The 11,834-nt window shown below is 25.5% G+C and overlaps 1 long non-coding RNA gene across 1 annotated transcript; it reads left to right on the forward strand.

Moving 5' to 3' along the window:
- The first annotated feature begins 6,339 nt into the window (after nt 1-6,339).
- On the forward strand, nt 6,340-10,077 carry LOC119686339. Its single transcript, XR_005252913.1, has 3 exons — nt 6,340-6,386; nt 8,083-8,127; nt 9,824-10,077. It is a non-coding gene; the product is annotated as an uncharacterized LOC119686339 (long non-coding RNA).
- The last annotated feature ends 1,757 nt before the right edge of the window (nt 10,078-11,834 follow it).

Genomic DNA, 11,834 nt, shown 5'->3' on the forward strand with positions numbered 1-11,834 from the left:
TTGTGAAACTTTTCCATTTTCACCAGATAAGTATTTAGTAAGTGGTTTAGTTATTGACGCGTAGTCTTTTACAAATTTTCTATAATAACCTGTCATTCCTAAAAACTTCTTAATTGACGTAATGTCTGAGGGATAGGAAAATTACTTATTGTGTCGATCTTCTTTGGATCGGTTTTAATTATATTATAGGAGACTATATATCCTAAGAATTCAACTTCTTGTTGATAAAATTTAGATTTTTCAAGTGAAATTTTCATATTGGCATCTTTTAGGGTTTTTATTATTTTTTGTAAATGAATCTCATGATCCTCTAAAGAATTTGAATATACTATAATGTCGTCTATATAGACATGACAAATTTTTCCGATATATTCTCGTAATATATCATCCATTGCTCTTTGAAAAATGCTAGGAGCATTTTTTAACCCAAATGGTAGTCTTAAATATTCGTATTTACCATTATTTATTGAGAAAGCTGTTTTCTCAATGTCTTCTTCTTTCATTAAAATTTGATGGAATCCCGATTCCAAGTCTATTGTAGAAAAATATGATGCTTTTCCTAAATTGGAAAGAATAACGTTAGTATCAGGTATTGGATACCTATCTGAAATTGTTTGTTCATTTAACTTCTTGAAGTCAATCACCATTCTTAGTTTTGGTGTTCCATTTCTTTCTATACCTTTTTTTGGTACAACCCAAACAGGTGAGTTGTATGGACTCTTACTTTGACGAATTATACCGTCTTTTAGCATATTTTTAATTTCAACATTTATAAAGTCATTCACAGATAGTGGATATGGATATTGTTTACTCCATATAGGAGTTTCAACAATTGTGCGGATTTCCGCTTTTACATCCGTTCTAAAAGGAATATTTAAATTTATATTATTGTGTATTCTTTTTATTTGATTTATTATTTCTCCACTTAGGGTATTTATTGATTTATATTTCTTATCAGAAATATTGCCGGTAAATTCTTCGGCTGGCGCCTTAGGATTTTTTCCCAAGGTAATATATTCATTTTTAATATTATTATTTTTTTCAATAGTGCCGGAAATTTCTTCGGCTGGCGCCTTAGGATTATTTCCCAAGGTAATATGTTTATTTTTAATATTATTATTTTTTTCGATAGTGCCGGAAAATTCTTCGGCTGGCGCCTTAGGATTATTTCCCAAGGTAATATGTTTATTATTAATATTTTCTTCGCAGGGATTTATTTTATATCCCTCATTTTTATATATTAAAATTTCTTTCTCGAAATTTAAGGTAATATTGGCCTTTTTTAGAAAGTTATAGCCTATTAATAAGTCTGCATCAAGTCCATTTATTTCATAAAATCTTTCTTTTATATTAAATATAGCAAATTCAGAAAAATGGGTTATTATTGTGTGGTCATTAATGGTCCTAATTCTTTTTTTTATAACTAATCTTTCTCTAACTTTAAATATGTTTGGCGAACAATAACAACTTGTTGCGCCTGTATCAATTAGAATTTTTAATCTTCTGTTGGACTTTGTTGTGGTCGCGAAGACATATGGGAGGTCGTGGCTTTGTCTAAAAAAGCACGCTCGTTTATGTTGTTAACCCTCTGATGTTTAACTGGAGGCTGTCCACTGTTTACTTTACTGTCCATTTCTCTTTTTATAAAATTGTTTCGTGGATTATAAAATTGTCCACCTTGAACATTTTTATTTCGATTATTATAATTTCTATTAAAATTATTATTTTGTGAAAAACCTCTTTGATTTTGATTATATTTTTTATTTTGATTATAAGCATTTTGCTTAAATTGATTGGAGTCATCGACTTCCATTGGTTCAGGTTTATTAAATGTTCTTTTTTGATTAAAGAATCTATTGTTATTAAAATTATTATTGATAGGAAATCGTAAATTATTCCTATTATTATTAAGGTAATCATGAGCATTATTTCTGCTGAATTGCAGAGCGAAGTTTGCTCTCATATTATTTGAATCTAATTCTTGGGCTTTTGCCAAGGCATTAGGTAGGTCCTCTGGAGAGAGTGAGAACAGGATATTAGATAATGGAGCATTCAGCCCCGTGATAAACACTCGAAGAGCGTTTTGACGATTTTGATCATTTATAATTTTAGTTATATTATTGTTTGTACCATGCGTCATGATGGTTTTGTTTATTAAGAGTGTCAATTTTTGATTCACTAAATTGTAATAATCTATAATTGAACGACTTCCTTGTCGTAGTACACTCAATTCTTGTTCAAGAATATGTAATGGTCGCTTGTCTGCATAAGCGAAATCTAGACGACTAATAATAGCGTCAAAATTGAGAACTGTGCCATGGCTTGTCAAAACGTCATTGGCATCCTGAATAATTTTATTACGAAGAATCGTAAGAGCTGCGAAGTATCTCTTACTTCCTTTAGTGTAAAGGTGAATAGAATTATTGGCGGCCTCGCGCCAACTTACATACAGATTATTTTTACCAGAAAATTCGGGTAAGGATTTGATTATACCTAAAGATTCATCGCATTTTATGTTATCATCAATTGTCTGCGTTTCGTATTCAGTAACTACGTTTGTATTCGTCAAGGCTAGTAATTGAGTTTTTAAAGTATTAATTTCTGCCTGAAGGCTAACTGTGTTAGCAGCAATCAGTCTCGTAATTATGTCAGTGTTTTCGGTCATTTTGGACACGCGAAATTTCTTAAATTTTGAAAGAAGTTCGTCCAGTTTTAAGGACTCTTTTATATCAAATATCCAAAACGAATAACCAAAAACAAGGCAAAACAAAAATTTTTGCAGAGCTTTTTTTTTTATATATATATAAAGGAAAATTATTAAGGATTTTACGTAAAAATTATTTAATTATGTATTTTTATACAAGTATTCATTAATATTTTTATTTAATAGTTACACATATATAAATATTCTTTTTTAACGCACCCAGCGTAAATGCAATTATAGTGCTTGAAAGAATCAGTTTTAATACCAGCGATTAACGCATTGGGTATTTTAATACAATCTTTATTAAAGTATTTTATATAAATTTATTTAAATCAAATAAAAGAGTAAATAATAATGTTAGAGTTGATTACGAAATACCTCCAGTAATTTGTTTGTAGATGGTGTTGTTCCTATCAGCACCAATAGTAGAGAAGTTGTTATTGAGATTGATTTTGTTGATTGTTGTCGCGTTGACTTTGTATTCTAAATGCCTCGAAAAATCTGGAGACGCTCGGGCTTAGGACTGAATTATCCTGACTTCCTTCAGGACCGTAGATGCTGTCTAAGTATCTTCTCGCCTTTATACTTGCAGATCTGTTCTGCAATATTCTGAGGACTGCTTTGTGCTCGTCAGTAAGATTGTCATCCATTTGGTGGTTCAAAAGTTTTTTGTTTTTATTCAGCACAATTTCATTCAAGAGCAATTTAGCAATTTTTTTTATTAGAATTGTTTTTGCTCAGTTTTTAATATATATTTTGTCATCAATTATTTTCACTAATTTTTTTATTTTTTTCGTATGCGATTTTCTGTACGCACTTTAAAAGTTTTTAAAGATAAAAGATGTATCTTTTTATTTTATATTTTAAAATATAAATTATACATGCAATATTTTAGTTTGTGTTTTTGTGCACTGAATAATTTTTATTTATCTTATTAATGTTAGTTATTAAAATTTTTTTTAAAAAAAATTTCACTCGCGAAATCTCGTTTTATATTATTTGAGATTTTAGATTTTTATGTCACTTTTCTCCCCTTTTTTTGGGATACTTGATTGTTAAAATTCGCTGCAAACACCTTTGTTCTCGGGTGTTATGTATTGCAGGAATTTTTAATTTTTTCACTCACGTCGCGTACTCTGTTTTTAATAAATTTTCCACATTAGCGTGAGTTCACTGTGGTTGACACTCGCGTCGCATACTTTTTATTTTTTGCAATAGTTACGAGTGCGTTCACTGTGATTAAAACTCGCGTCGCATACTTTTGTTTGCGTTTAGCGTGAGTTTACTGTGACACTCGCGTTGCATACTTTTTATGTTCTGCAATTGTGACGAGTTTACTACGGTTGACACTCGCGTCGCGTACTTTTTATTTTTCCGCAATTGTTACGAGTGCCCCACGTTGTTGGGCGCCAATTAAATTTATTCGTCACGAGTTTTAATTTTTAAAAAAAATATTTTTATTTATTATATTAAAGATATATATATATATTACAAGTTATATTTTTCCGAATAGGTAAGGTTTAAATGGTGAATTCTCGAATGCTTGAGCTAGACTGACTCTTGAGGTTTTATTCTTCAATAACTGAAGTTATTGTTTTGATTACGAAATTGGGTTTTATCCAATTAGAACACAGCTTCTAAAATTCCTGAGAATTTTCTAGAAGCGTCTTTTCCTCCAACCAATAGAATTGGAGCTTCTATTTGCTAAAGCACCTCGTCAGCGTCTTTAGCTTCGGCGTCAGTAGCCGGAAGATGATGTTTATATTCATCAATCAAATATCTAAAATGTGTTACAGTTTTAAAGAAAACAATTTTGTTTTCCTTTGCAGCATTGGTGTCAAATGAAATGTGGGCATTGACCCAGATTCAGATTGTTTATGTAAACATATTTTAATGCGTAATATTTAAGTACGCATTCTGAAGATACAAAAGTATCAAACAGTGGCTCAGTGCCGTTATATTAATTTAGGGTTTTAACTTACATATAAGTGAATATGTTACTCCTCCCATCCCTTGAAATTACAGTGTCCTCACTGTTTACAATATGTTTTTTTTAATGTACGTAAATAAATTATAAATATAATTATAATGAAACTAAGAGTTATAGTCATATAAGTTATTGACAAGTTAAGTTTAAAATTAGAATTTACTTTTTCTACATGTTCTTTTAATTCTGTTAAAGTAATATTTTCAAAATTTATTTCATTATTTTTAGTAAAATACAACATATTGATTGGTTGATGTGTTTTCTTAATTTCAATACTAAAATTATTTATTTGAACTTTGCAATTATTGAAAGTAATGATATAATTTTTTTTAATTTTAATTTCTAAAGTATTACAATTTTGATTAATATATGATGTATTTATATTTTTTGTGATAATAATATTTGGAGGAAAATATTGAATTAATGGCTCACTAAATTTGCTATATTTACATTCAGTTTTTACATCATTTAATATATTTTTAATACATTCGTCTTTTACAATTTCAAGTTTTTTATTTTTTACTTTATGCAATACATTTTTAAGGAGCACATATTCTTCGTTTGGATTTACAATTAATTCAATTTTATCTTTATTTGGCATTGGATATATTTTTATTTTAGGAATTACAATAATTTCTTGTGGTATGGATAAAACAAAATATAAAATATCATTATCTTTCCAAACTGATGATTTTATTTCTTCAAATTGATCAGACGTTAATTTACTTATTAGATTCAAATTTAACAATTTTGGATTAATTATTCCTACTTTAGTTAATTGTAATGCAAGCTGTATATCTTGAACATGATCAATATAACATTTTACGTTATTTAAAAAGGTATCAATTGCGATTTTTTTGTAAGTTGATTTTGTAATGCATTGTAATACATTCTAAGTTCTTTTATCAATTTATTTTCTTCATTAATATGTTTTATTATTGGATTCAAGTCTTTTACATTAATTTGATTTTCTTTAATATTTTTTAAAGTATCAAAAATTTCTTCTTTATCATTTTCATCTAATGTTCCGAATAAAAATTTTAATCCGCTGCCTACCAAATTAACGAGTCCTTTCTTGTGTCTACTGTGAAACATTTCTTTTTCTAATCTGGCTTCATTCATGTAATTAGTAATTAAATTTGTTTGTAAGTATTCATTTCTCTTGTATTCGAGTTCTAACTGAAAATATGCTTCAAGTAATTCAGTTTTATTAATGGATAAAACCTCAAATGTAAAGTTTGTTGGTAAATAAAATTGTCCTTGTTCTGTTAGGATATACCCGTTTTCACTGTTAACTTCTGTAATTTGAATAGATTGGCTATACGACTTATGAATTATAGTAAACATGATGAATATTGTTAAAAACATTGAGTAGAAGTATTTATTGAAGTAGTTTTTCTTGTTATCCGTTGGCGGGTTTCTGAAATTATTAATGTTATTAGAATTTTTCCCCTTTTTTTTTATTTTTTTCTTTTAAATTGATTCTTGTATTTTCTAACTTTTTTATTTTTAAATTTGACTAAATAATGTTCATTATCGTCATCTGTCTGAACTACTGTAATTTTGGCTTTTGGTAAATTTTGGCTATTTTAATTTATTATTTATAATTGTATTTTAATAATTTTGTATTAAAAACAATTATATTTTCAGATGTGCCAGAACAAGAAATTATCGACCGACAAGACCGAGTAGAAGGTTAGTAAAAATTTATTTAAAAGTGTAGTGAATATGTGAATATTAAGTGAATATGTTACTCCTCCCATCCCTTGAAATTACAGTGTCCTCACTGTTTACAATATGTTTTTTTTAATGTACGTAAATAAATTATAAATATAATTATAATGAAACTAAGAGTTATAGTCATATAAGTTATTGACAAGTTAAGTTTAAAATTAGAATTTACTTTTTCTACATGTTCTTTTAATTCTGTTAAAGTAATATTTTCAAAATTTATTTCATTATTTTTAGTAAAATACAACATATTGATTGGTTGATGTGTTTTCTTAATTTCAATACTAAAATTATTTATTTGAACTTTGCAATTATTGAAAGTAATGATATAATTTTTTTTAATTTTAATTTCTAAAGTATTACAATTTTGATTAATATATGATGTATTTATATTTTTTGTGATAATAATATTTGGAGGAAAATATTGAATTAATGGCTCACTAAATTTGCTATATTTACATTCAGTTTTTACATCATTTAATATATTTTTAATACATTCGTCTTTTACAATTTCAAGTTTTTTATTTTTTACTTTATGCAATACATTTTTAAGGAGCACATATTCTTCGTTTGGATTTACAATTAATTCAATTTTATCTTTATTTGGCATTGGATATATTTTTATTTTAGGAATTACAATAATTTCTTGTGGTATGGATAAAACAAAATATAAAATATCATTATCTTTCCAAACTGATGATTTTATTTCTTCAAATTGATCAGACGTTAATTTACTTATTAGATTCAAATTTAACAATTTTGGATTAATTATTCCTACTTTAGTTAATTGTAATGCAAGCTGTATATCTTGAACATGATCAATATAACATTTTACGTTATTTAAAAAGGTATCAATTGCGATTTTTTTGTAAGTTGATTTTGTAATGCATTGTAATACATTCTAAGTTCTTTTATCAATTTATTTTCTTCATTAATATGTTTTATTATTGGATTCAAGTCTTTTACATTAATTTGATTTTCTTTAATATTTTTTAAAGTATCAAAAATTTCTTCTTTATCATTTTCATCTAATGTTCCGAATAAAAATTTTAATCCGCTGCCTACCAAATTAACGAGTCCTTTCTTGTGTCTACTGTGAAACATTTCTTTTTCTAATCTGGCTTCATTCATGTAATTAGTAATTAAATTTGTTTGTAAGTATTCATTTCTCTTGTATTCGAGTTCTAACTGAAAATATGCTTCAAGTAATTCAGTTTTATTAATGGATAAAACCTCAAATGTAAAGTTTGTTGGTAAATAAAATTGTCCTTGTTCTGTTAGGATATACCCGTTTTCACTGTTAACTTCTGTAATTTGAATAGATTGGCTATACGACTTATGAATTATAGTAAACATGATGAATATTGTTAAAAACATTGAGTAGAAGTATTTATTGAAGTAGTTTTTCTTGTTATCCGTTGGCGGGTTTCTGAAATTATTAATGTTATTAGAATTTTTCCCCTTTTTTTTTTATTTTTTTCTTTTAAATTGATTCTTGTATTTTCTAACTTTTTTATTTTTAAATTTGACTAAATAATGTTCATTATCGTCATCTGTCTGAACTACTGTAATTTTGGCTTTTGGTAAATTTTGGCTATTTTAATTTATTATTTATAATTGTATTTTAATAATTTTGTATTAAAAACAATTATATTTTCAGATGTGCCAGAACAAGAAATTATCGACCGACAAGACCGAGTAGAAGGTTAGTAAAAATTTATTTAAAAGTGTAGTGAATATGTGAATATTAAGTGAATATGTTACTCCTCCCATCCCTTGAAATTACAGTGTCCTCACTGTTTACAATATGTTTTTTTTAATGTACGTAAATAAATTATAAATATAATTATAATGAAACTAAGAGTTATAGTCATATAAGTTATTGACAAGTTAAGTTTAAAATTAGAATTTACTTTTTCTACATGTTCTTTTAATTCTGTTAAAGTAATATTTTCAAAATTTATTTCATTATTTTTAGTAAAATACAACATATTGATTGGTTGATGTGTTTTCTTAATTTCAATACTAAAATTATTTATTTGAACTTTGCAATTATTGAAAGTAATGATATAATTTTTTTTAATTTTAATTTCTAAAGTATTACAATTTTGATTAATATATGATGTATTTATATTTTTTGTGATAATAATATTTGGAGGAAAATATTGAATTAATGGCTCACTAAATTTGCTATATTTACATTCAGTTTTTACATCATTTAATATATTTTTAATACATTCGTCTTTTACAATTTCAAGTTTTTTATTTTTTACTTTATGCAATACATTTTTAAGGAGCACATATTCTTCGTTTGGATTTACAATTAATTCAATTTTATCTTTATTTGGCATTGGATATATTTTTATTTTAGGAATTACAATAATTTCTTGTGGTATGGATAAAACAAAATATAAAATATCATTATCTTTCCAAACTGATGATTTTATTTCTTCAAATTGATCAGACGTTAATTTACTTATTAGATTCAAATTTAACAATTTTGGATTAATTATTCCTACTTTAGTTAATTGTAATGCAAGCTGTATATCTTGAACATGATCAATATAACATTTTACGTTATTTAAAAAGGTATCAATTGCGATTTTTTTGTAAGTTGATTTTGTAATGCATTGTAATACATTCTAAGTTCTTTTATCAATTTATTTTCTTCATTAATATGTTTTATTATTGGATTCAAGTCTTTTACATTAATTTGATTTTCTTTAATATTTTTTAAAGTATCAAAAATTTCTTCTTTATCATTTTCATCTAATGTTCCGAATAAAAATTTTAATCCGCTGCCTACCAAATTAACGAGTCCTTTCTTGTGTCTACTGTGAAACATTTCTTTTTCTAATCTGGCTTCATTCATGTAATTAGTAATTAAATTTGTTTGTAAGTATTCATTTCTCTTGTATTCGAGTTCTAACTGAAAATATGCTTCAAGTAATTCAGTTTTATTAATGGATAAAACCTCAAATGTAAAGTTTGTTGGTAAATAAAATTGTCCTTGTTCTGTTAGGATATACCCGTTTTCACTGTTAACTTCTGTAATTTGAATAGATTGGCTATACGACTTATGAATTATAGTAAACATGATGAATATTGTTAAAAACATTGAGTAGAAGTATTTATTGAAGTAGTTTTTCTTGTTATCCGTTGGCGGGTTTCTGAAATTATTAATGTTATTAGAATTTTTCCCCTTTTTTTTTTATTTTTTTCTTTTAAATTGATTCTTGTATTTTCTAACTTTTTTATTTTTAAATTTGACTAAATAATGTTCATTATCGTCATCTGTCTGAACTACTGTAATTTTGGCTTTTGGTAAATTTTGGCTATTTTAATTTATTATTTATAATTGTATTTTAATAATTTTGTATTAAAAACAATTATATTTTCAGATGTGCCAGAACAAGAAATTATCGACCGACAAGACCGAGTAGAAGGTTAGTAAAAATTTATTTAAAAGTGTAGTGAATATGTGAATATTAAGTGAATATGTTACTCCTCCCATCCCTTGAAATTACAGTGTCCTCACTGTTTACAATATGTTTTTTTTAATGTACGTAAATAAATTATAAATATAATTATAATGAAACTAAGAGTTATAGTCATATAAGTTATTGACAAGTTAAGTTTAAAATTAGAATTTACTTTTTCTACATGTTCTTTTAATTCTGTTAAAGTAATATTTTCAAAATTTATTTCATTATTTTTAGTAAAATACAACATATTGATTGGTTGATGTGTTTTCTTAATTTCAATACTAAAATTATTTATTTGAACTTTGCAATTATTGAAAGTAATGATATAATTTTTTTTAATTTTAATTTCTAAAGTATTACAATTTTGATTAATATATGATGTATTTATATTTTTTGTGATAATAATATTTGGAGGAAAATATTGAATTAATGGCTCACTAAATTTGCTATATTTACATTCAGTTTTTACATCATTTAATATATATGAATCTTAAAAATATTTTCACAAAGTCACCAAAAATTCAAACTATTAAGAAGAAGTTCCTTTTGAGGTAAAATATATGCAAGTTAAGTCATAACTTCTTAATCAAAATTAATTCTAATTATTAAGCCCCATAAATTCATAGTCATTCATAGACGGTGTGCGGCTTTGAAATATAATATGCCTCGTCTAAAAAATAACATAAACTCTAGTATCCGCGTTTTGCCAGATAATTTGTATCGGCAAAAATAAACATAAGCATCCGTTGGACAATACTTTGCCTCAAGAATGCTTTTCACAAAATGCTAAAAAAGCAATTTCGGATTTCTTTGTTTCTTCTTGAGGAATGATTTTAATAATTTCAATTTTAAAGTTTAGTTTTTAAGTAAATCTAAAGTTGAACAGACGTTCAATAATAAAGTATTAAAAATTCAAAAAATTGTTTTATATAATTTTTTTTTGGTTTAATTACCAAAAGAAAATATAATTGGTAGCAGAGCAAGGTTGTACATTTTTTTTTGTACAACAAGTGTAAAAATAAGTATCCTCAAAAAGAGGAGAAAAAATTTAAAAATATCTTCAAAAAAATAGAAGAGAAAAGTGTAAAAATGAGTATCCTCAAAAAGAGGAGAAAAAATTTAAAAATATCTTCAAAACAATAGAAGAGAAAAGTGTAAAAATAAGTATCCTGAAAATAAAAAGGAGAAAAAATTTAAATTTATTAAAAAAAGTATCTTCAAAAAAAGAAGAGAAAAAACAACTGAAATCAAAATCAAGATAAATCAAATTTATTAAAAAAAAGTATCTTTAAAAAAAAAGAAGAGAAAAAATAATTGCAATCAAAATCAACATAAAATTTTTCAAAAAATTTGTTGAGTGCAAAAACAATTAAAATATAAAAAACATATGTGATCAAGAAAAAATTTTGAAATACATATGTGGAAAAAACAAAGTTAAAATTCATTAACATTTTTTTTTAAAAAAAACAGTGTTCGTGAAGATTCAAAACTTTAAAAATAAATCAAAAAAATTATAGTTGAAGACACAAAAATTTTATTGAAACACCAGAATCAATTTAGTGACGAAATTGTGAAAAACGAAACAGTGCAAAAACAAGTACTTTTCTGGAAAATCATCAACTGGAAAAACAAGACGAAACAAGGCAAAACCAAGGACCTTTACGAAAAATCATCATCAGAAAAAAAACAAGTTGGTTATATTATAAAATATTATTTTATATATATGTATATATATTTTTACACACATTTTATATTTCAATACAAATTATATTATACATTATATATTCATCGATATATATTACGTTGTCAAATCATAATTATGTTAACTAAAATTATTAAAAAAAATTTTAATTCAAAGTGGCACTACAAAATGATAATCATGAAGTTCTCGCAGATATTATGCTGCTTTGACAATTTTACGAAACAA

The sequence above is a fragment of the Teleopsis dalmanni genome, chromosome 2, assembly GCF_002237135.1.
Source record: "Teleopsis dalmanni isolate 2A chromosome 2, ASM223713v2, whole genome shotgun sequence".
Taxonomy (NCBI): domain Eukaryota; kingdom Metazoa; phylum Arthropoda; class Insecta; order Diptera; family Diopsidae; genus Teleopsis; species Teleopsis dalmanni.